Source organism: Anomaloglossus baeobatrachus, chromosome 9 (genome assembly GCF_048569485.1).
Source record: "Anomaloglossus baeobatrachus isolate aAnoBae1 chromosome 9, aAnoBae1.hap1, whole genome shotgun sequence".
NCBI lineage: Eukaryota > Metazoa > Chordata > Amphibia > Anura > Aromobatidae > Anomaloglossus > Anomaloglossus baeobatrachus.
The window spans coordinates 128,644,058-128,670,806 of NC_134361.1; positions in this window are offsets into that span (position 1 = coordinate 128,644,058).

Below are 26,749 nucleotides of genomic sequence, written 5' to 3' on the forward strand. Positions count from 1 at the left end.
GAGGAGGGAGGAAGATTTAAAAATTTTTTTTTTTTTTTAAAGTTTTGGTCTGGGCGCCGCCCCCTTGGAAGGCGCCGCCCCAGGCACGTGCCCTCAAGTGCCTAATGGCTAATACGGCCCTGCCCCCAAACACAGTCCGTATCTTACATCAGTATTTGTATCCAAATCCAGCAGTGGGTGATAAATACAGAAGTGGTGCCTGTGTTTCTATTATACTTTTCCTCTGATTGTTCCACTCCTGGTTTTGGCTACAAATACTGAGGTAAAATACTGACCAAATACTCAACATGTGCACGGGGCTTTAGAAGAGAATAATGGGCCTCAGATAGTCCTCCATATAGTAAAATGAAGAGGCGTTTACTTGTTTTCACCAGACAACCTCTGTAAGTGCATATGTGCTACAGTGTTGTAATCACAGGACAGGGAGGGGTTAACAATTCAAATATTTAATCTCTATTGGAAATAAAGAATCTTTCTCATATTGATATAAGAGAGAAAGTGACCTCCATACACAACACAATCCACTATACCACTATACCAAGACCAATAATACCACATACAAGAGAGAAATACTGCCACACTATGACCAGACAACATATTACCACCACATAGTGACCGAATTTAACCACATCCAAAAGAAGAAATAGTTCAACACTATGACCAGACCACATAGTGACCGAATAATACCACATGCAAGGGAGAAATACCGCCACACTGTGACTAAACCACATGGTGACCAGATAATACCACATACAAAAGAGAAATACCACCATATCGTGACCAGACCACATATTAACACGATAAAAGTGACCAAATACAACCACATACAAGGGTCAAATACTAACATGCCATGACCAGACCACATACTGACTGAATAATACTACAATAATGATCATGAATAAAAACCACAATACTAATAACACTAATATTACCATCAGTGCCATTATACACAGGAGCTCTGTATAGTGTCAGTGTACAGGTAATACAGTGATCACCAGTGACATTATACACAGAAGCTCTGTATATAGTGTATAGTGTGTGTGTGTACATGTAATACACTGACTTACCAGTGACGTCTCTAGCTGACGTTGTTCACCTTCGCTTTTCCTCTCCATCTGGTGCTGACCGCCATCACTTCTTCCAGCCAGAACATGCCTCTGCAGAAAGTAACACACGGTCACCTATAGCTGATTACTCCCAGGGCACATTCCACACTGTTTCCCCAATTTCTACACTACATCAGACTTTTGTTCCCACCATGGAAGACAGTATCCTAAAAAATAAACTATATTTCATCAGTAATATTGTCCCCTAATTTGCCCTTACAGTAATTATCTCCACTATTTGCCATCATAAACCAATAATGTATGTTCTTCACTCTGGCCCCATTTAGTAATTATGTCCCTCATCCTGGCTTCCTGTATTTAATAATGTTTCCAATCCTAGCCCCCTTTATTTAATAATGTCTACCTTCCTGGCCTCCTATATTTAATAATGTCTCCCATCCTGGACCCCTATGTTCCTCCATCCCAAGCACCTAAATTGCCCCATCCTGAGCTCCTATGTTCCTCTATCCCAGGCCCCTAAACTGCTCCATCCTGAGCCCCTATGTTCCTCCATCACAGGCCCCTAAACTGCCCCATCTTGGGCCCCTATGTTCCTCCATCCCAGACCCCTAAACTGCCACATTCTGGGCCCCTATATTCCTCCATCCCAGGCCCCTAAACTGCCCCATTCTGGGCCCCTATGTTCCTCCATCCCAGGACCCTAAACTGCCCCATCCTGGGCTCTTACATCCATTACTCTGTCCATTCCCAGAGGGAAGAACAAAAAGATTCTTCTCACCTCCCTGCGCTCCCCCCCCCCCCACTCTGGGGCTTCATATCCCATGTGGTCAAATGGCCACCCAACCCATCCGAGGCAACGCAATGACATCAGAGCGTGGTGCATAACAGCGATGTTTAAAGATGTGATGTAGGCCCACATACATGCATACACATGCAGACAGGCACACACTGACACATGCATGCAGACATTCACACACGCACACATACGAAGATGCACTGACATGCAAACGTATGTAGACACACATACATGCACACACGCTTACATACATAGACAAACAGATATACAAAGACAGACAAATGCATGCAGACAGGAACACAGACACATGCATACAAATGCACACAGACATGAACACTCATGCAGACAAGCACACACACACACTCATACATACGTAAACACACACGCATAAACACACAAAGGCATGCACACAGACACGCATATGCAGACACAGAAATGCGCACATACACATATACGCTTATATACGTAGACACACAGACAAATGTACAGACATGCTGACACACACAAACAGGCACACATACACATAGGCAGGAACACAGATATGCACACATGCAGAAAAATGTACATACATGTAGACAGGTGCATGTAGACACACATGCACATATTCACATAGACACGCACATGAACGCAGATATACACACACACATAATCATGCAAACAGACGCACGCACATAGACAAACGCACACACACAAGAACGTAGCAAGTCACTTGCAAGCACACGGATACAGACAGACATATGTAGACATGCAGAAAGGCAAACACATGCAAAGACACAAACACATGTAGACACAGGCATAAGCCTGCACACACTGTATGTGGTGTGTGTATGTGGAGTGTATGCGGTGTATATGGATGTCGACACACAAACGTAGGCACATACATGCACACAGAATACAGACAGGCACATGCACAAATACACAAACACAAATGCATACACATATATACACACAAACACACACACACACACACACCCATATATACACACACTCATATATTATATATATATATATATATACACATACACTCATATATAAAATATATACAGTATATATAGATATACACACACACACATATGCACAGACTCATATGCACACACACACACACACACACACACATATATACACACACACATAAAGTACAGACCAAAAGTTTGGACACACCTTCTCATTCAAAGAGTTTTCTTTTGTTTTATCACTCTGAAAATTGTAGATTCACATTGAAGGCATCAAAACTATGAATTAACAAATGTGGAATGAAATACTTAACAAAAAAGTGTGAAACAACTGAAAATATGTCTTTTATTCTAGATTCTTCAAAGTAGCCACCTTTTGCTTTGATTACTGCTTTGCACACTCTTGGCATTCTCTTGATGAGCTTCAAGAGTTAGGCGGGCTTTGCACACTGCGACATCGCAGCCCGATGCTGCGATGCCGAGTGCGATAGTGCCCGCCCCCGTCGCAGCAGCGATATGTGGTGATAGCTGGCGTAGCGAAAGTTATCGCTACGCCAGCTTCACACACACACTCACCTGCCGTGCGACGTCCCTGTGGCCGGCGGCCCGCCTCCTTGTTAAGGGGGCGGGTCGTGCGGCGTCACTGTGACGTCACACGGCAGGCGGCCAATCGGAGAGGAGGGGCGGAGATGAGCAGGATGTAAACATCCTGCCCACCTCCTTCCTTCCGCATATCCTACGGAAGCCGCAGTGAGGCCGGTAGGAGATGTTCCTCGCTCCTGCGACTTCACACACAGTGATGTGTGCTGCCGCAGGAGCGAGGAACAACATCGGACCGTCGCGTCAGCGTAATCATGGATTACGCCGACGCTGCACCGATAATACGATAACGACGCTTTTGCGCTCGTTAATCGTATCATCCAGCCTTTACACACTGCGATGTCGCATGCGATGCCGGAAGTGCGTCATTTTCAATTTGACCCCACCGACATCGCACCTGCGATGTCGCAGTGTGCAAAGCCCGCCGTAGTCACCGGAAATGGTTTTCACTTCACAGATATGCCCTGTCAGGTTTAATAAGTGGGATTTCTTGCCTTATAAATGGGGTTGGGACTATCAGTTGTGTTATGCAGACGTCTGGTGAATACACAGCTGATAGTTCTACTGAATAGACCATTAGCTGCTTTTCTCTTGCCATAATACACATTCTAAGTAGAGTTGAGCGCGGTTCGAGGTTCTCCAGTTCGCGGCTCGAGTGATTTTGGGGGCTGTTCTAGATCGAACTAGAACTCGAGCTTTTTGCTAAAGCTCGATAGTTCTAGATACGTTCGAGAACGGTTCTAGTAGCAAAAAGACAAGCTGATTACTAGCTGGATTTCCGCTGTAATAGTGTAAGTCACTCTGTGACTCACACTATTATGAAATTTCAGTGTATAATGTGCGGTAACAGCGCATTCAGATCACTGCTGTTTGTATAATGGCGATCGCCATTTTATTTATTTTTTTCCTTGTCTTCCTTCCCTAAGCGCGCGCGTGTAGTGGGGCGGGCCAGCATGTCAGCCAATCCCAGACACACACACAGCTAAGTGGACTTTTAGCCAGAGAAGCAACGGCATGTGTGATAGGATGTCCATGTCACATGTCCCTGCATTATAAAAACGAGTATCTGCCCGTCCGGACGCCATTATCTCTTCTGCGTCTGGGTGTCAGTCACCGCCGGTGTAGCTCCTGTCTCCGATACTGCTGTGTACGCTCTATACACAGCGCTATACAGAATAGGGATAGAAGTTTCTTTCAGCCCTTCTAAGGGCTAATACCGGCAGGGTCAGAGCCATAGGTGACAATCAGGGCAGTGAAAACAGATGTTAACAGCTACACAAGATGACAGCGTCTGTGTAGCTAAAGTCAGGGATTTCCTCGCTGCATTTCCCCATTAGGAGGGATAGAAAAGGAGGCTTCCTTTCCTGTACCCAGACCCACAACCCTGCCACTGTACCCTCCTGCCCTTTGCACACTCAAACTCATTGTTACTAAGCCATTATACTAGCAAACACTGAGTAAACTTAGTGGCATCCTAAAAGTGGCTGTTGGACTTCTGTATTGTCCCACTAGTGCAAAGATATTTGCAGCACATCTGCCTGCATTGCACACTCAAACTCATTGTTACTAAGCCATTATACTAGCAAACACTGAGTAAACTTAGTGACATCCTAAACGTGGCTGTTGGACTTCTGTATTGTCCCACTAGTGCAAAGATATTTGCAGCACGTCTGCCTGCATTGCACACTCAAACTCATTGTTACTAAGCCATTATACTAGCAAACACTGAGTAAACTTAGTGGCATCCGAAACGTGGCTGTTGGACTTCTGTATTGTCCCACTAGTGCAAAGATATTTGCAGCACGTCTGCCTGCATTGCACACTCAAACTCATTGTTACTAAGCCATTATACTAGCAAACACTGAGTAAACTTAGTGGCATCCAAAACGTGGCTGTTTGACTTCTGTATTGTCCCACTAGTGCAAAGATATTGCAGAACGTCTGCCTGCATTGCACACTCAAACTCATTGTTACTAAGCCATTATACTAGCAAACACTGAGTAAACTTAGTGGCATCCTAAACGTGGCTCTTGGACTTCTGTATTGTCCCACTAGTGCAAAGATATTTGCAGCACGTCTGCCTGCATTGCACACTCAAACTCATTGTTACTAAGCCATTATACTAGTAAACACTGAGTAAATTTAGTGGCATCCTAAACGTGGCTGTTGGACTTCTGTATTGTCCCACTAGTGCAAAGATATTTGCAGCACGTCTGCCTGCATTGCACACTCAAACTCATTGTTACTAAGCCATTATATTAGCAAACACTGAGTAAACTTAGTGGCAACCTTAACGTGGCTCTTGGACTTCTGTATTGTCCCACTAGTGCAAAGATATTTGCAGCACGTCTGCCTGCATTGCACACTCAAACTCATTGTTACTAAGCCATTATACTAGCAAACACTGAGTAAACTTAGTGGCATCCTAAACGTGGCTGTTGGACTTCTGTATTGTCCCACTAGTGCAAAGATATTTGCAGCACGTCTGCCTGCATTGCACACTCAAACTCATTGTTACTAAGCCATTATACTAGCAAACACTGAGTAAACTTAGTGGCATCCTAAACATGGCTGTTGGACATCTGTATTGTCCCACTAGTGCAAAGATATTTGCAGCACGTCTGCCTGCATTGCACACTCAAACTCATTGTTACTAAGCCATTATACTAGCAAACACTGAGTAAACTTAGTGGCATCCTAAAAGTGGCTGTTGGACTTCTGTATTGTCCCACTAGTGCAAAGATATTTGCAGCACGTCTGCATGCATTGCACACTCAAACTCATTGTTACTAAGCCATTATACTAGCAAACAATGAGTAAACTTAGTGGCATCCTAAACGTGACTGTTGGACTTCTGTATTGTCCCACTAGTGCAAAGATATTTGCAGAACGTCTGCCTGCATTGCACACTCAAACTCATTGTTACTAAGCCATTATACTAGCAAACACTGAGTAAACTTAGTGGCATCCTAAACGTGGCTGTTGGACTTCTGTATTGTCCCACTAGTGCAAAGATATTTGCAGCACGTCTGCCTGCATTGCACACTCAAACTCATTGTTACTAAGCCATTATACTAGCAAACACTGAGTAAACTTAGTGGCATCCTAAAAGTGGCTGTTGGACTTCTGTATTGTCCCACTAGTGCAAAGATATTTGCAGCACGTCTGCCTGCATTGCACACTCAAACTCATTGTTACTAAGCCATTATACTAGCAAACACTGAGTAAACTTAGTGGCATCCTAAACGTGGCTGTTGGACTTCTGTATTGTCCCACTAGTGCAAAGATATTTGCAGCACGTCTGCCTGCATTGCACACTCAAACTCATTGTTACTAAGCCATTATACTAGCAAACACTGAGTAAACTAAGTGGCATCCTAAACGTGGCTCTTGGACTTCTGTATTGTCCCACTAGTGCAAAGATATTTGCAGCACGTCTGCCTGCATTGCACACTCAAACTCATTGTTACTAAGCCATTATACTAGCAAACACTGAGTAAACTTAGTGGCATCCTAAACATGGCTGTTGGACTTCTGTATTGTCCCACTAGTGCAAAGATATTTGCAGCACGTCTGCCTGCATTGCACACTCAAACTCATTGTTACTAAGCCATTATACTAGCAAACACTGAGTAAACTTAGTGGCATCCTAAAAGTGGCTGTTGGACTTCTGTATTGTTCCACTAGTGCAAAGATATTTGCAGCACGTCTGCCTGCATTGCACACTCAAACTCATTGTTACTAAGCCATTATACTAGCAAACACTAAGTAAACTTAGTGGCATCCAAAACGTGGCTGTTTGACTTCTGTATTGTCCCACTAGTGCAAAGATATTTGCAGAACGTCTGCCTGCATTGCACACTCAAACTCATTGTTACTAAGCCATTATACTAGCAAACACTGAGTAAACTTAGTGGCATCCTAAACGTGGCTGTTGGACTTCTGTATTGTCCCACTAGTGCAAAGATATTTGCAGCACGTCTGCCTGCATTGCACACTCAAACTCATTGTTACTAAACCATTATACTAGCAAACACTGAGTAAATTTAGTGGCATCCTAAACGTGGCTATTGGACTTCTGTATTGTCCCACTAGTGCAAAGATATTTGCAGCACGTCTGCATGCATTGCACACTCAAACTCATTGTTACTAAGCCATTATACTAGCAAACAATGAGTAAACTTAGTGGCATCCTAAACGTGACTGTTGGACTTCTGTATTGTCCCACTAGTGCAAAGATATTTGCAGAACGTCTGCCTGCATTGCACACTCAAACTCATTGTTACTAAGCCATTATACTAGCAAACACTGAGTAAACTTAGTGGCATCCTAAACGTGGCTGTTGGACTTCTGTATTGTCCCACTAGTGCAAAGATATTTGCAGCACGTCTGCCTGCATTGCACACTCAAACTCATTGTTACTAAGCCATTATACTAGCAAACACTGAGTAAACTTAGTGGCATCCTAAAAGTGGCTGTTGGACTTCTGTATTGTCCCACTAGTGCAAAGATATTTGCAGCACGTCTGCCTGCATTGCACACTCAAACTCATTGTTACTAAGCCATTATACTAGCAAACACTGAGTAAACTTAGTGGCATCCTAAACGTGGCTGTTGGAGTTCTGTATTGTCCCACTAGTGCAAAGATATTTGCAGCACGTCTGCCTGCATTGCACACTCAAACTCATTGTTACTAAGCCATTATACTAGCAAACACTGAGTAAACTAAGTGGCATCCTAAACGTGGCTCTTGGACTTCTGTATTGTCCCACTAGTGCAAAGATATTTGCAGCACGTCTGCCTGCATTGCACACTCAAACTCATTGTTACTAAGCCATTATACTAGCAAACACTAAGTAAACTTAGTGGCATCCTAAACATGGCTGTTGGACTTCTGTATTGTCCCACTAGTGCAAAGATATTTGCAGCACGTCTGCCTGCATTGCACACTCAAACTCATTGTTACTAAGCCATTATACTAGCAAACACTGAGTAAACTTAGTGGCATCCTAAAAGTGGCTGTTGGACTTCTGTATTGTTCCACTAGTGCAAAGATATTTGCAGCACGTCTGCCTGCATTGCACACTCAAACTCATTGTTACTAAGCCATTATACTAGCAAACACTGAGTAAACTTAGTGGCATCCAAAACGTGGCTGTTTGACTTCTGTATTGTCCCACTAGTGCAAAGATATTTGCAGAACGTCTGCCTGCATTGCACACTCAAACTCATTGTTACTAAGCAATTATACTAGCAAACACTGAGTAAACTTAGTGGCATCCTAAACGTGGCTGTTGGACTTCTGTATTGTCCCACTAGTGCAAAGATATTTGCAGCACGTCTGCCTGCATTGCACACTCAAACTCATTGTTACTAAACCATTATACTAGCAAACACTGAGTAAATTTAGTGGCATCCTAAACGTGGCTGTTGGACTTCTGTATTGTCCCACTAGTGCAAGGATATTTCCAGCACGTCTGCCTGCATTGCACACTCAAACTCATTGTTACTAAGCCATTATACTAGCAAACACTGAGTAAACTTAGTGGCAACCTAAACGTGGCTGTTGGACTTCTGTATTGTCCCACTAGTGCAAAGATATGTGCAGCACGTCTGCCTACATTGCACACTCAAACTCATTGTTACTAAGCCATTATACTAGCAAACACTGAGTAAACTTAGTGGCATCCTAAACGTGACTGTTGGACTTCTGTATTGTCCCACTAGTGCAAAGATATTTGCAGCACGTCTGCCTGCATTGCACACTCAAACTCATTGTTACTAAGCCATTATACTAGCAAACACTGAGTAAATTTAGTGGCATCCTAAACGTGGCTGTTGGACTTCTGTATTGTCCCACTAGTGCAAAGATATTTGCAGCACGTCTGCCTGCATTGCACACTCAAATTCATTGTTACTAAGCCATTATACTAGCAAACACTGAGGAAACTTAGTGGCATCCTAAAAGTGGCTGTTGGACTTCTGTATTGTCCCACTAGTGCAAAGATATTTGCAGCACGTCTGCCTGCATTGCACACGCAAACTCATTGTTACTAAACCATTATACTCGCAAACAATGAGTAAACTTAGTGGCATCCTAAACGTGGCTGTTGGACTTCTGTATTGTCCCACTATTGCAAAGATATTTGCAGCACGTCTGCCTGCATTGCACACTCAAACTCATTGTTACTAAGCCATTATACTAGCAAACACTGAGTAAACTTAGTGGCATCCTAAACGTGGCTGTTGGACTTCTGTATTGTCCCACTAGTGCAAAGATATTTGCAGCACGTCTGCCTGCATTGCACACTCAAACTCATTGTTACTAAGCCATTATACTAGCAAACACTGAGTAAACTTAGTGGCATCCTAAAAGTGGCTGTTGGACTTCTGTATTGTCCCACTAGTGCAAAGATATTTGCAGCACGTCTGCAAGCATTGCACACTCAAACTCATTGTTACTAAGCCATTATACTAGCAAACACTGAGTAAACTTAGTGGCATCCTAAACGTGGCTGTTGGACTTCTGTATTGTTCCACTAGTGCAAAGATATTCGCAGCACGTCTGCCTGCATTGCACACTCAAACTCATTGGTACTAAGCCATTATACTAGCAAACACTGAGTAAACTTAGTGGCATCCTAAACGTGGGGCTGTTGGACTTCTGTATTGTCCCACTAGTGCAAAGATATTTGCAGCACGTCTGCCTGCATTGCACACGCAAACTCATTGTTACTAAGCCATTATACTAGCAAACTCTGAGTAAACTTAGTGGCATCCGAAACGTGGATGTTGACCTTCTGTATTGTCCCACTAGTGCAAAGATATTTGCAGCACGTCTGCTTGCATTGCACACTCAAACTCATTGTTACTAAGCCATTATACTAGCAAACACTGAGTAAACTTAGTGGCATCCTAAACGTGGCTGTTGGGCTTCTGTATTGTCCCACTAGTGCAAAGATATTTGCAGCACGTCTGCCTGCATTGCACACTCAAACTCATTGTTACTAAGCCATTATACTAGCAAACACTGAGTAAACTTAGTGGCATCCTAAATGTGGCTCTTGGACATCTGTATTGTCCCACTAGTGCAAAGATATTTGCAGCACGTCTGCCTGCATTGCACACTCAAACTCATTGTTACTAAGCCATTATACTAGCAAACACTGAGTAAATTTAGTGGCATCCTAAACGTGGCTGTTGGACTTCTGTATTGTCCCACTAGTGCAAAGATATTTGCAGCACGTCTGCCTGCATTGCACACTCAAACTCATTGTTACTAAGCCATTATACTAGCAAACACTGAGTAAACTTAGTGGCATCCTAAACATGGCTGTTGGACTTCTGTATTGTCCCACTAGTGCAAAGATATTTGCAGCACGTCTGCCTGCATTGCACACTCAAATTCATTGTTACTAAGCCATTATACTAGCAAACACTGAGTAAACTTAGTGGCATCCTAAAAGTGGCGGTTGGACTTCTGTATTGTCCCACTAGTGCAAAGATATTTGCAGCACGTCTGCCTGCATTGCACACGCAAACTCATTGTTACTAAACCATTATACTCGCAAACAATGAGTAAACTTAGTGGCATCCTAAACGTGGCTGTTGGACTTCTGTATTGTCCCACTATTGCAAAGATATTTGCAGCACGTCTGCCTGCATTGCACACTCAAACTCATTGTTACTAAGCCATTATACTAGCAAACACTGAGTAAACTTAGTGGCATCCTAAACGTGGCTGTTGGACTTCTGTATTGTCCCACTAGTGCAAAGATATTTGCAGCACGTCTGCCTGCATTGCACACTCAAACTCATTGTTACTAAGCCATTATACTAGCAAACACTGAGTAAACTTAGTGGCATCCTAAAAGTGGCTGTTGGACTTCTGTATTGTCCCACTAGTGCAAAGATATTTGCAGCACGTCTGCCTGCATTGCACACTCAAACTCATTGTTACTAAGCCATTATACTAGCAAACACTGAGTAAACTTAGTGGCATCCTAAACGTGGCTGTTGGACTTCTGTATTGTCCCACTAGTGCAAAGATATTTGCAGCACGTTTGCCTGCATTGCACACTCAAACTCATTGGTACTAAGCCATTATACTAGCAAACACTGAGTAAACTTAGAGGCATCCTAAACGTGGGGCTGTTGGACTTCTGTATTGTCCCACTAGTGCAAAGATATGTGCAGCACGTCTGCCTACATTGCACACTCAAACTCATTGTTACTAAGCCATTATACTAGCAAACACTGAGTAAACTTTGTGGCATCCTAAACGTGACTGTTGGACTTCTGTATTGTCCCACTAGTGCAAAGATATTTGCAGCACGTCTGCCTGCATTGCACACTCAAACTCATTGTTACTAAGCCATTATACTAGCAAACTCTGAGTAAACTTAGTGGCATCCGAAACGTGGATGTTGACCTTCTGTATTGTCCCACTAGTGCAAAGATATTTGCAGCACGTCTGCCTGCATTGCACACTCAAACTCATAGTTACTAAGCCATTATACTAGCAAACACTGAGTAAACTTAGTGGCATCCTAAACGTGGCTGTTGGGCTTCTGTATTGTCCCACTAGTGCAAAGATATTTGCAGCACGTCTGCCTGCATTGCACACTCAAACTCATTGTTACTAAGCCATTATACTAGCAAACGCTGAGTAAACTTAGTGGCATCCTAAACGTGGCTGTTGGACTTCTGTATTGTCCCACTAGTGCAAAGATATTTGCAGCACGTCTGCCTGCATTGCACACTCAAACTCATTGTTACTAAGCCATTATACTAGCAAACACTGAGTAAATTTAGTGGCATCCTAAACGTGGCTGTTGGACTTCTGTATTGTCCCACCAGTGCAAAGATATTTGCAGCACGTCTGCCTGCATTGCACACTCAAACTCATTGTTACTCAGCCATTATACTAGCAAACACTGAGTAAATTTAGTGGCATCCTAAACGTGGCTGTTGGACTTCTGTATTGTCCCACTAGTGCAAGGATATTTGCAGTACGTCTGCCTGCATTGCACACTCAAACTCATTGTTACTAAGCCATTATACTAGCAAACACTGAGTAAACTTAGTGGCAACCTAAACGTGGCTGTTGGACTTCTGTATTGTCCCACTAGTGCAAAGATATTTGCAGCACGTCTGCCTGCATTGCACACGCAAACTCATTGTTACTAAACCATTATACTCGCAAACAATGAGTAAACTTAGTGGCATCCTAAACGTGGCTGTTGGACTTCTGTATTGTCCCACTATTGCAAAGATATTTGCAGCACGTCTGCCTGCATTGCACACTCAAACTCATTGTTACTAAGCCATTATACTAGCAAACACTGAGTAAACTTAGTGGCATCCTAAACGTGGCTGTTGGACTTCTGTATTGTCCCACTAGTGCAAAGATATTTGCAGCACGTCTGCCTGCATTGCACACTCAAACTCATTGGTACTAAGCCATTATACTAGCAAACACTGAGTAAACTTAGAGGCATCCTAAACGTGGGGCTGTTGGACTTCTGTATTGTCCCACTAGTGCAAAGATATGTGCAGCACGTCTGCCTACATTGCACACTCAAACTCATTGTTACTAAGCCATTATACTAGCAAACACTGAGTAAACTTTGTGGCATCCTAAACGTGACTGTTGGACTTCTGTATTGTCCCACTAGTGCAAAGATATTTGCAGCACGTCTGCCTGCATTGCACACTCAAACTCATTGTTACTAAGCCATTATACTAGCAAACTCTGAGTAAACTTAGTGGCATCCGAAACGTGGATGTTGACCTTCTGTATTGTCCCACTAGTGCAAAGATATTTGCAGCACGTCTGCCTGCATTGCACACTCAAACTCATAGTTACTAAGCCATTATACTAGCAAACACTGAGTAAACTTAGTGGCATCCTAAACGTGGCTGTTGGGCTTCTGTATTGTCCCACTAGTGCAAAGATATTTGCAGCACGTCTGCCTGCATTGCACACTCAAACTCATTGTTACTAAGCCATTATACTAGCAAACGCTGAGTAAACTTAGTGGCATCCTAAACGTGGCTGTTGGACTTCTGTATTGTCCCACTAGTGCAAAGATATTTGCAGCACGTCTGCCTGCATTGCACACTCAAACTCATTGTTACTAAGCCATTATACTAGCAAACACTGAGTAAATTTAGTGGCATCCTAAACGTGGCTGTTGGACTTCTGTATTGTCCCACCAGTGCAAAGATATTTGCAGCACGTCTGCCTGCATTGCACACTCAAACTCATTGTTACTCAGCCATTATACTAGCAAACACTGAGTAAATTTAGTGGCATCCTAAACGTGGCTGTTGGACTTCTGTATTGTCCCACTAGTGCAAGGATATTTGCAGTACGTCTGCCTGCATTGCACACTCAAACTCATTGTTACTAAGCCATTATACTAGCAAACACTGAGTAAACTTAGTGGCAACCTAAACGTGGCTGTTGGACTTCTGTATTGTCCCACTAGTGCAAAGATATTTGCAGCACGTCTGCCTGCATTGCACACGCAAACTCATTGTTACTAAACCATTATACTCGCAAACAATGAGTAAACTTAGTGGCATCCTAAACGTGGCTGTTGGACTTCTGTATTGTCCCACTATTGCAAAGATATTTGCAGCACGTCTGCCTGCATTGCACACTCAAACTCATTGTTACTAAGCCATTATACTAGCAAACACTGAGTAAACTTAGTGGCATCCTAAACGTGGCTGTTGGACTTCTGTATTGTCCCACTAGTGCAAAGATATTTGCAGCACGTCTGCCTGCATTGCACACTCAAACTCATTGTTACTAAGCCATTATACTAGCAAACACTGAGTAAACTTAGTGGCATCCTAAAAGTGGCTGTTGGACTTCTGTATTGTCCCACTAGTGCAAAGATATTTGCAGCACGTCTGCAAGCATTGCACACTCAAACTCATTGTTACTAAGCCATTATACTAGCAAACACTGAGTAAACTTAGTGGCATCCTAAACGTGGCTGTTGGACTTCTGTATTGTTCCACTAGTGCAAAGATATTTGCAGCACGTCTGCCTGCATTGCACACTCAAACTCATTGGTACTAAGCCATTATACTAGCAAACACTGAGTAAACTTAGTGGCATCCTAAACGTGGGGCTGTTGGACTTCTGTATTGTCCCACTAGTGCAAAGATATTTGCAGCACGTCTGCCTGCATTGCACACTCAAACTCATTGTTACTAAGCCATTATACTAGCAAACTCTGAGTAAACTTAGTGGCATCCGAAACGTGGATGTTGACCTTCTGTATTGTCCCACTAGTGCAAAGATATTTGCAGCACGTCTGCTTGCATTGCACACTCAAACTCATTGTTACTAAGCCATTATACTAGCAAACACTGAATAAACTTAGTGGCATCCTAAACGTGGCTGTTGGGCTTCTGTATTGTCCCACTAGTGCAAAGATATTTGCAGCACGTCTGCCTGCATTGCACACTCAAACTCATTGTTACTAAGCCATTATACTAGCAAACACTGAGTAAACTTAGTGGCATCCTAAATGTGGCTCTTGGACTTCTGTATTGTCCCACTAGTGCAAAGATATTTGCAGCACGTCTGCCTGCATTGCACACTCAAACTCATTGTTACTAAGCCATTATACTAGCAAACACTGAGTAAATTTAGTGGCATCCTAAACGTGGCTGTTGGACTTCTGTATTGTCCCACTAGTGCAAAGATATTTGCAGCACGTCTGCCTGCATTGCACACTCAAACTCATTGTTACTAAGCCATTATACTAGCAAACACTGAGTAAACTTAGTGGCATCCTAAACATGGCTGTTGGACTTCTGTATTGTCCCACTAGTGCAAAGATATTTGCAGCACGTCTGCCTGCATTGCACACTCAAATTCATTGTTACTAAGCCATTATACTAGCAAACACTGAGTAAACTTAGTGGCATCCTAAAAGTGGCGGTTGGACTTCTGTATTGTCCCACTAGTGCAAAGATATTTGCAGCACGTCTGCCTGCATTGCACACGCAAACTCATTGTTACTAAACCATTATACTCGCAAACAATGAGTAAACTTAGTGGCATCCTAAACGTGGCTGTTGGACTTCTGTATTGTCCCACTATTGCAAAGATATTTGCAGCACGTCTGCCTGCATTGCACACTCAAACTCATTGTTACTAAGCCATTATACTAGCAAACACTGAGTAAACTTAGTGGCATCCTAAACGTGGCTGTTGGACTTCTGTATTGTCCCACTAGTGCAAAGATATTTGCAGCACGTCTGCCTGCATTGCACACTCAAACTCATTGTTACTAAGCCATTATACTAGCAAACTCTGAGTAAACTTAGTGGCATCCTAAACGTGGCTGTTGGACTTCTGTATTGTCCCACTAGTGCAAAGATATTTGCAGCACGTCTGCCTGCATTGCACACTCAAACTCATTGTTACTAAACCATTATACTAGCAAACACTGAGTAAATTTAGTGGCATCCTAAACGTGGCTATTGGACTTCTGTATTGTCCCACTAGTGCAAAGATATTTGCAGCACGTCTGCATGCATTGCACACTCAAACTCATTGTTACTAAGCCATTATACTAGCAAACAATGAGTAAACTTAGTGGCATCCTAAACGTGACTGTTGGACTTCTGTATTGTCCCACTAGTGCAAAGATATTTGCAGAACGTCTGCCTGCATTGCACACTCAAACTCATTGTTACTAAGCCATTATACTAGCAAACACTGAGTAAACTTAGTGGCATCCTAAACGTGGCTGTTGGACTTCTGTATTGTCCCACTAGTGCAAAGATATTTGCAGCACGTCTGCCTGCATTGCACACTCAAACTCATTGTTACTAAGCCATTATACTAGCAAACACTGAGTAAACTTAGTGGCATCCTAAAAGTGGCTGTTGGACTTCTGTATTGTCCCACTAGTGCAAAGATATTTGCAGCACGTCTGCCTGCATTGCACACTCAAACTCATTGTTACTAAGCCATTATACTAGCAAACACTGAGTAAACTTAGTGGCATCCTAAACGTGGCTGTTGGACTTCTGTATTGTCCCACTAGTGCAAAGATATTTGCAGCACGTCTGCCTGCATTGCACACTCAAACTCATTGTTACTAAGCCATTATACTAGCAAACACTGAGTAAACTAAGTGGCATCCTAAACGTGGCTCTTGGACTTCTGTATTGTCCCACTAGTGCAAAGATATTTGCAGCACGTCTGCCTGCATTGCACACTCAAACTCATTGTTACTAAGCCATTATACTAGCAAACACTAAGTAAACTTAGTGGCATCCTAAACATGGCTGTTGGACTTCTGTATTGTCCCACTAGTGCAAAGATATTTGCAGCACGTCTGCCTGCATTGCACACTCAAACTCATTGTTACTAAGCCATTATACTAGCAAACACTGAGTAAACTTAGTGGCATCCTAAAAGTGGCTGTTGGACTTCTGTATTGTTCCACTAGTGCAAAGATATTTGCAGCACGTCTGCCTGCATTGCACACTCAAACTCATTGTTACTAAGCCATTATACTAGCAAACACTGAGTAAACTTAGTGGCATCCAAAACGTGGCTGTTTGACTTCTGTATTGTCCCACTAGTGCAAAGATATTTGCAGAACGTCTGCCTGCATTGCACACTCAAACTCATTGTTACTAAGCAATTATACTAGCAAACACTGAGTAAACTTAGTGGCATCCTAAACGTGGCTGTTGGACTTCTGTATTGTCCCACTAGTGCAAAGATATTTGCAGCACGTCTGCCTGCATTGCACACTCAAACTCATTGTTACTAAACCATTATACTAGCAAACACTGAGTAAATTTAGTGGCATCCTAAACGTGGCTGTTGGACTTCTGTATTGTCCCACTAGTGCAAGGATATTTCCAGCACGTCTGCCTGCATTGCACACTCAAACTCATTGTTACTAAGCCATTATACTAGCAAACACTGAGTAAACTTAGTGGCAACCTAAACGTGGCTGTTGGACTTCTGTATTGTCCCACTAGTGCAAAGATATGTGCAGCACGTCTGCCTACATTGCACACTCAAACTCATTGTTACTAAGCCATTATACTAGCAAACACTGAGTAAACTTAGTGGCATCCTAAACGTGACTGTTGGACTTCTGTATTGTCCCACTAGTGCAAAGATATTTGCAGCACGTCTGCCTGCATTGCACACTCAAACTCATTGTTACTAAGCCATTATACTAGCAAACACTGAGTAAATTTAGTGGCATCCTAAACGTGGCTGTTGGACTTCTGTATTGTCCCACTAGTGCAAAGATATTTGCAGCACGTCTGCCTGCATTGCACACTCAAATTCATTGTTACTAAGCCATTATACTAGCAAACACTGAGGAAACTTAGTGGCATCCTAAAAGTGGCTGTTGGACTTCTGTATTGTCCCACTAGTGCAAAGATATTTGCAGCACGTCTGCCTGCATTGCACACGCAAACTCATTGTTACTAAACCATTATACTCGCAAACAATGAGTAAACTTAGTGGCATCCTAAACGTGGCTGTTGGACTTCTGTATTGTCCCACTATTGCAAAGATATTTGCAGCACGTCTGCCTGCATTGCACACTCAAACTCATTGTTACTAAGCCATTATACTAGCAAACACTGAGTAAACTTAGTGGCATCCTAAACGTGGCTGTTGGACTTCTGTATTGTCCCACTAGTGCAAAGATATTTGCAGCACGTCTGCCTGCATTGCACACTCAAACTCATTGTTACTAAGCCATTATACTAGCAAACACTGAGTAAACTTAGTGGCATCCTAAAAGTGGCTGTTGGACTTCTGTATTGTCCCACTAGTGCAAAGATATTTGCAGCACGTCTGCAAGCATTGCACACTCAAACTCATTGTTACTAAGCCATTATACTAGCAAACACTGAGTAAACTTAGTGGCATCCTAAACGTGGCTGTTGGACTTCTGTATTGTTCCACTAGTGCAAAGATATTCGCAGCACGTCTGCCTGCATTGCACACTCAAACTCATTGGTACTAAGCCATTATACTAGCAAACACTGAGTAAACTTAGTGGCATCCTAAACGTGGGGCTGTTGGACTTCTGTATTGTCCCACTAGTGCAAAGATATTTGCAGCACGTCTGCCTGCATTGCACACGCAAACTCATTGTTACTAAGCCATTATACTAGCAAACTCTGAGTAAACTTAGTGGCATCCGAAACGTGGATGTTGACCTTCTGTATTGTCCCACTAGTGCAAAGATATTTGCAGCACGTCTGCTTGCATTGCACACTCAAACTCATTGTTACTAAGCCATTATACTAGCAAACACTGAGTAAACTTAGTGGCATCCTAAACGTGGCTGTTGGGCTTCTGTATTGTCCCACTAGTGCAAAGATATTTGCAGCACGTCTGCCTGCATTGCACACTCAAACTCATTGTTACTAAGCCATTATACTAGCAAACACTGAGTAAACTTAGTGGCATCCTAAATGTGGCTCTTGGACATCTGTATTGTCCCACTAGTGCAAAGATATTTGCAGCACGTCTGCCTGCATTGCACACTCAAACTCATTGTTACTAAGCCATTATACTAGCAAACACTGAGTAAATTTAGTGGCATCCTAAACGTGGCTGTTGGACTTCTGTATTGTCCCACTAGTGCAAAGATATTTGCAGCACGTCTGCCTGCATTGCACACTCAAACTCATTGTTACTAAGCCATTATACTAGCAAACACTGAGTAAACTTAGTGGCATCCTAAACATGGCTGTTGGACTTCTGTATTGTCCCACTAGTGCAAAGATATTTGCAGCACGTCTGCCTGCATTGCACACTCAAATTCATTGTTACTAAGCCATTATACTAGCAAACACTGAGTAAACTTAGTGGCATCCTAAAAGTGGCGGTTGGACTTCTGTATTGTCCCACTAGTGCAAAGATATTTGCAGCACGTCTGCCTGCATTGCACACGCAAACTCATTGTTACTAAACCATTATACTCGCAAACAATGAGTAAACTTAGTGGCATCCTAAACGTGGCTGTTGGACTTCTGTATTGTCCCACTATTGCAAAGATATTTGCAGCACGTCTGCCTGCATTGCACACTCAAACTCATTGTTACTAAGCCATTATACTAGCAAACACTGAGTAAACTTAGTGGCATCCTAAACGTGGCTGTTGGACTTCTGTATTGTCCCACTAGTGCAAAGATATTTGCAGCACGTCTGCCTGCATTGCACACTCAAACTCATTGTTACTAAGCCATTATACTAGCAAACACTGAGTAAACTTAGTGGCATCCTAAAAGTGGCTGTTGGACTTCTGTATTGTCCCACTAGTGCAAAGATATTTGCAGCACGTCTGCCTGCATTGCACACTCAAACTCATTGTTACTAAGCCATTATACTAGCAAACACTGAGTAAACTTAGTGGCATCCTAAACGTGGCTGTTGGACTTCTGTATTGTCCCACTAGTGCAAAGATATTTGCAGCACGTTTGCCTGCATTGCACACTCAAACTCATTGGTACTAAGCCATTATACTAGCAAACACTGAGTAAACTTAGAGGCATCCTAAACGTGGGGCTGTTGGACTTCTGTATTGTCCCACTAGTGCAAAGATATGTGCAGCACGTCTGCCTACATTGCACACTCAAACTCATTGTTACTAAGCCATTATACTAGCAAACACTGAGTAAACTTTGTGGCATCCTAAACGTGACTGTTGGACTTCTGTATTGTCCCACTAGTGCAAAGATATTTGCAGCACGTCTGCCTGCATTGCACACTCAAACTCATTGTTACTAAGCCATTATACTAGCAAACTCTGAGTAAACTTAGTGGCATCCGAAACGTGGATGTTGACCTTCTGTATTGTCCCACTAGTGCAAAGATATTTGCAGCACGTCTGCCTGCATTGCACACTCAAACTCATAGTTACTAAGCCATTATACTAGCAAACACTGAGTAAACTTAGTGGCATCCTAAACGTGGCTGTTGGGCTTCTGTATTGTCCCACTAGTGCAAAGATATTTGCAGCACGTCTGCCTGCATTGCACACTCAAACTCATTGTTACTAAGCCATTATACTAGCAAACGCTGAGTAAACTTAGTGGCATCCTAAACGTGGCTGTTGGACTTCTGTATTGTCCCACTAGTGCAAAGATATTTGCAGCACGTCTGCCTGCATTGCACACTCAAACTCATTGTTACTAAGCCATTATACTAGCAAACACTGAGTAAATTTAGTGGCATCCTAAACGTGGCTGTTGGACTTCTGTATTGTCCCACCAGTGCAAAGATATTTGCAGCACGTCTGCCTGCATTGCACACTCAAACTCATTGTTACTCAGCCATTATACTAGCAAACACTGAGTAAATTTAGTGGCATCCTAAACGTGGCTGTTGGACTTCTGTATTGTCCCACTAGTGCAAGGATATTTGCAGTACGTCTGCCTGCATTGCACACTCAAACTCATTGTTACTAAGCCATTATACTAGCAAACACTGAGTAAACTTAGTGGCAACCTAAACGTGGCTGTTGGACTTCTGTATTGTCCCACTAGTGCAAAGATATTTGCAGCACGTCTGCCTGCATTGCACACGCAAACTCATTGTTACTAAACCATTATACTCGCAAACAATGAGTAAACTTAGTGGCATCCTAAACGTGGCTGTTGGACTTCTGTATTGTCCCACTATTGCAAAGATATTTGCAGCACGTCTGCCTGCATTGCACACTCAAACTCATTGTTACTAAGCCATTATACTAGCAAACACTGAGTAAACTTAGTGGCATCCTAAACGTGGCTGTTGGACTTCTGTATTGTCCCACTAGTGCAAAGATATTTGCAGCACGTCTGCCTGCATTGCACACTCAAACTCATTGGTACTAAGCCATTATACTAGCAAACACTGAGTAAACTTAGAGGCATCCTAAACGTGGGGCTGTTGGACTTCTGTATTGTCCCACTAGTGCAAAGATATGTGCAGCACGTCTGCCTACATTGCACACTCAAACTCATTGTTACTAAGCCATTATACTAGCAAACACTGAGTAAACTTTGTGGCATCCTAAACGTGACTGTTGGACTTCTGTATTGTCCCACTAGTGCAAAGATATTTGCAGCACGTCTGCCTGCATTGCACACTCAAACTCATTGTTACTAAGCCATTATACTAGCAAACTCTGAGTAAACTTAGTGGCATCCGAAACGTGGATGTTGACCTTCTGTATTGTCCCACTAGTGCAAAGATATTTGCAGCACGTCTGCCTGCATTGCACACTCAAACTCATAGTTACTAAGCCATTATACTAGCAAACACTGAGTAAACTTAGTGGCATCCTAAACGTGGCTGTTGGGCTTCTGTATTGTCCCACTAGTGCAAAGATATTTGCAGCACGTCTGCCTGCATTGCACACTCAAACTCATTGTTACTAAGCCATTATACTAGCAAACGCTGAGTAAACTTAGTGGCATCCTAAACGTGGCTGTTGGACTTCTGTATTGTCCCACTAGTGCAAAGATATTTGCAGCACGTCTGCCTGCATTGCACACTCAAACTCATTGTTACTAAGCCATTATACTAGCAAACACTGAGTAAATTTAGTGGCATCCTAAACGTGGCTGTTGGACTTCTGTATTGTCCCACCAGTGCAAAGATATTTGCAGCACGTCTGCCTGCATTGCACACTCAAACTCATTGTTACTCAGCCATTATACTAGCAAACACTGAGTAAATTTAGTGGCATCCTAAACGTGGCTGTTGGACTTCTGTATTGTCCCACTAGTGCAAGGATATTTGCAGTACGTCTGCCTGCATTGCACACTCAAACTCATTGTTACTAAGCCATTATACTAGCAAACACTGAGTAAACTTAGTGGCAACCTAAACGTGGCTGTTGGACTTCTGTATTGTCCCACTAGTGCAAAGATATTTGCAGCACGTCTGCCTGCATTGCACACGCAAACTCATTGTTACTAAACCATTATACTCGCAAACAATGAGTAAACTTAGTGGCATCCTAAACGTGGCTGTTGGACTTCTGTATTGTCCCACTATTGCAAAGATATTTGCAGCACGTCTGCCTTTATTGCACACTCAAACTCATTGTTACTAAGCCATTATACTAGCAAACACTGAGTAAACTTAGTGGCATCCTAAACGTGGCTGTTGGACTTCTGTATTGTCCCACTAGTGCAAAGATATTTGCAGCACGTCTGCCTGCATTGCACACTCAAACTCATTGTTACTAAGCCATTATACTAGCAAACACTGAGTAAACTTAGTGGCATCCTAAAAGTGGCTGTTGGACTTCTGTATTGTCCCACTAGTGCAAAGATATTTGCAGCACGTCTGCAAGCATTGCACACTCAAACTCATTGTTACTAAGCCATTATACTAGCAAACACTGAGTAAACTTAGTGGCATCCTAAACGTGGCTGTTGGACTTCTGTATTGTTCCACTAGTGCAAAGATATTTGCAGCACGTCTGCCTGCATTGCACACTCAAACTCATTGGTACTAAGCCATTATACTAGCAAACACTGAGTAAACTTAGTGGCATCCTAAACGTGGGGCTGTTGGACTTCTGTATTGTCCCACTAGTGCAAAGATATTTGCAGCACGTCTGCCTGCATTGCACACTCAAACTCATTGTTACTAAGCCATTATACTAGCAAACTCTGAGTAAACTTAGTGGCATCCGAAACGTGGATGTTGACCTTCTGTATTGTCCCACTAGTGCAAAGATATTTGCAGCACGTCTGCTTGCATTGCACACTCAAACTCATTGTTACTAAGCCATTATACTAGCAAACACTGAATAAACTTAGTGGCATCCTAAACGTGGCTGTTGGGCTTCTGTATTGTCCCACTAGTGCAAAGATATTTGCAGCACGTCTGCCTGCATTGCACACTCAAACTCATTGTTACTAAGCCATTATACTAGCAAACACTGAGTAAACTTAGTGGCATCCTAAATGTGGCTCTTGGACTTCTGTATTGTCCCACTAGTGCAAAGATATTTGCAGCACGTCTGCCTGCATTGCACACTCAAACTCATTGTTACTAAGCCATTATACTAGCAAACACTGAGTAAATTTAGTGGCATCCTAAACGTGGCTGTTGGACTTCTGTATTGTCCCACTAGTGCAAAGATATTTGCAGCACGTCTGCCTGCATTGCACACTCAAACTCATTGTTACTAAGCCATTATACTAGCAAACACTGAGTAAACTTAGTGGCATCCTAAACATGGCTGTTGGACTTCTGTATTGTCCCACTAGTGCAAAGATATTTGCAGCACGTCTGCCTGCATTGCACACTCAAATTCATTGTTACTAAGCCATTATACTAGCAAACACTGAGTAAACTTAGTGGCATCCTAAAAGTGGCGGTTGGACTTCTGTATTGTCCCACTAGTGCAAAGATATTTGCAGCACGTCTGCCTGCATTGCACACGCAAACTCATTGTTACTAAACCATTATACTCGCAAACAATGAGTAAACTTAGTGGCATCCTAAACGTGGCTGTTGGACTTCTGTATTGTCCCACTATTGCAAAGATATTTGCAGCACGTCTGCCTGCATTGCACACTCAAACTCATTGTTACTAAGCCATTATACTAGCAAACACTGAGTAAACTTAGTGGCATCCTAAACGTGGCTGTTGGACTTCTGTATTGTCCCACTAGTGCAAAGATATTTGCAGCACGTCTGCCTGCATTGCACACTCAAACTCATTGTTACTAAGCCATTATACTAGCAAACTCTGAGTAAACTTAGTGGCATCCGAAACGTGGATGTTGACCTTCTGTATTGTCCCACTAGTGCAAAGATATTTGCAGCACGTCTGCCTGCATTGCACACTCAAACTCATTGTTACTAAGCCATTATACTAGCAAACACTGAGTAAACTTAGTGGCATCCTAAACGTGGCTGTTGGGCTTCTGTATTGTCCCACTAGTGCAAAGATATTTGCAGCACGTCTGCCTGCATTGCACACTCAAACTAATTGTTTCTAAGCCATTATACTAGCAAACACTGAGTAAACTTAGTGGCATCCTAAATGTGGCTCTTGGACTTCTGTATTGTCCCACTAGTGCAAAGATATTTGCAGCACGTCTGCCTGCATTGCACACTCAAACTCATTGTTACTAAGCCATTATACTAGCAAACACTGAGTAAATTTAGTGGCATCCTAAACGTGGCTGTTGGACTTCTGTATTGTCCCACTAGTGCAAAGATATTTGCAGCACGTCTGCCTGCATTGCACACTCAAACTCATTGTTACTAAGCCATTATACTAGCAAACACTGAGTAAATTTAGTGGCATCCTAAACGTGGCTGTTGGACTTCTGTATTGTCCCACTAGTGCAAGGATATTTGCAGTACGTCTGCCTGCATTGCACACTCAAACTCATTGTTACTAAGCCATTATACTAGCAAACACTGAGTAATCTTAGTGGCAACCTAAACGTGGCTGTTGGACTTCTGTATTGTCCCACTAGTGCAAAGATATGTGCAGCACGTCTGCCTACATTGCACACTCAAACTCATTGTTACTAAGCCATTATACTAGCAAACACTGAGTAAACTTTGTGGCATCCTAAACGTGACTGTTGGACTTCTGTATTGTCCCACTAGTGCAAAGATATTTGCAGCACGTCTGCCTGCATTGCACACTCAAACTCATTGTTACTAAGCCATTATACTAACAAACTCTGAGTAAACTTAGTGGCATCCGAAACGTGGATGTTGACCTTCTGTATTGTCCCACTAGTGCAAAGATATTTGCAGCACGTCTGCCTGCATTGCACACTCAAACTCATAGTTACTAAGCCATTATACTAGCAAACACTGAGTAAACTTAGTGGCATCCTAAACGTGGCTGTTGGGCTTCTGTATTGTCCCACTAGTGCAAAGATATTTGCAGCACGTCTGCCTGCATTGCACACTCAAACTCATTGTTACTAAGCCATTATACTAGCAAACACTGAGTAAACTTAGTGGCATCCTAAACGTGGCTGTTGGACTTCTGTATTGTCCCACTAGTGCAAAGATATTTGCAGCACGTCTGCCTGCATTGCACACTCAAACTCATTGTTACTAAGCCATTATACTAGCAAACACTGAGTAAATTTAGTGGCATCCTAAACGTGGCTGTTGGACTTCTGTATTGTCCCACCAGTGCAAAGATATTTGCAGCACGTCTGCCTGCATTGCACACTCAAACTCATTGTTACTAAGCCATTATACTAGCAAACACTGAGTAAATTTAGTGGCATCCTAAACGTGGCTGTTGGACTTCTGTATTGTCCCACTAGTGCAAGGATATTTGCAGTACGTCTGCCTGCATTGCACACTCAAACTCATTGTTACTAAGCCATTATACTAGCAAACACTGAGTAAACTTAGTGGCAACCTAAACGTGGCTGTTGGACTTCTGTATTGTCCCACTAGTGCAAAGATATGTGCAGCACGTCTGCCTACATTGCACACTCAAACTCATTGTTACTAAGCCATTATACTAGCAAACACTGAGTAAATTTAGTGGCATCCTAAACGTGGCTGTTGGACTTCTGTATTGTCCCACTAGTGCAAAGATATTTGCAGCACGTCTGCCTGCATTGCACACTCAAACTCATTGTTACTAAGCCATTATACTAGCAAACACTGAGTAAACTTAGTGGCATCCTAAACGTGGCTGTTGGGCTTCTGTATTGTCCCACTAGTGCAAAGATATTTGCAGCACGTCTGCCTGCATTGCACACTCAAACTCATTGTTACTAAGCCATTATACTAGCAAACACTGAGTAAACTTAGTGGCATCCTAAATGTGGCTCTTGGACTTCTGTATTGTCCCACTAGTGCAAAGATATTTGCAGCACGTCTGCCTGCATTGCACACTCAAACTCATTGTTACTAAGCCATTATACTAGCAAACACTGAGTAAATTTAGTGGCATCCTAAACGTGGCTGTTGGACTTCTGTATTATCCCACTAGTGCAAAGATATTTGCAGCACGTCTGCCTGCATTGCACACTCAAACTCATTGTTACTAAGCCATTATACTAGCAAACACTGAGTAAATTTAGTGGCATCCTAAACGTGGCTGTTGGACTTCTGTATTGTCCCACTAGTGCAAGGATATTTGCAGTACGTCTGCCTGCATTGCACACTCAAACTCATTGTTACTAAGCCATTATACTAGCAAACACTGAGTAAACTTAGTGGCAACCTAAACGTGGCTGTTGGACTTCTGTATTGTCCCACTAGTGCAAAGATATGTGCAGCACGTCTGCCTACATTGCACACTCAAACT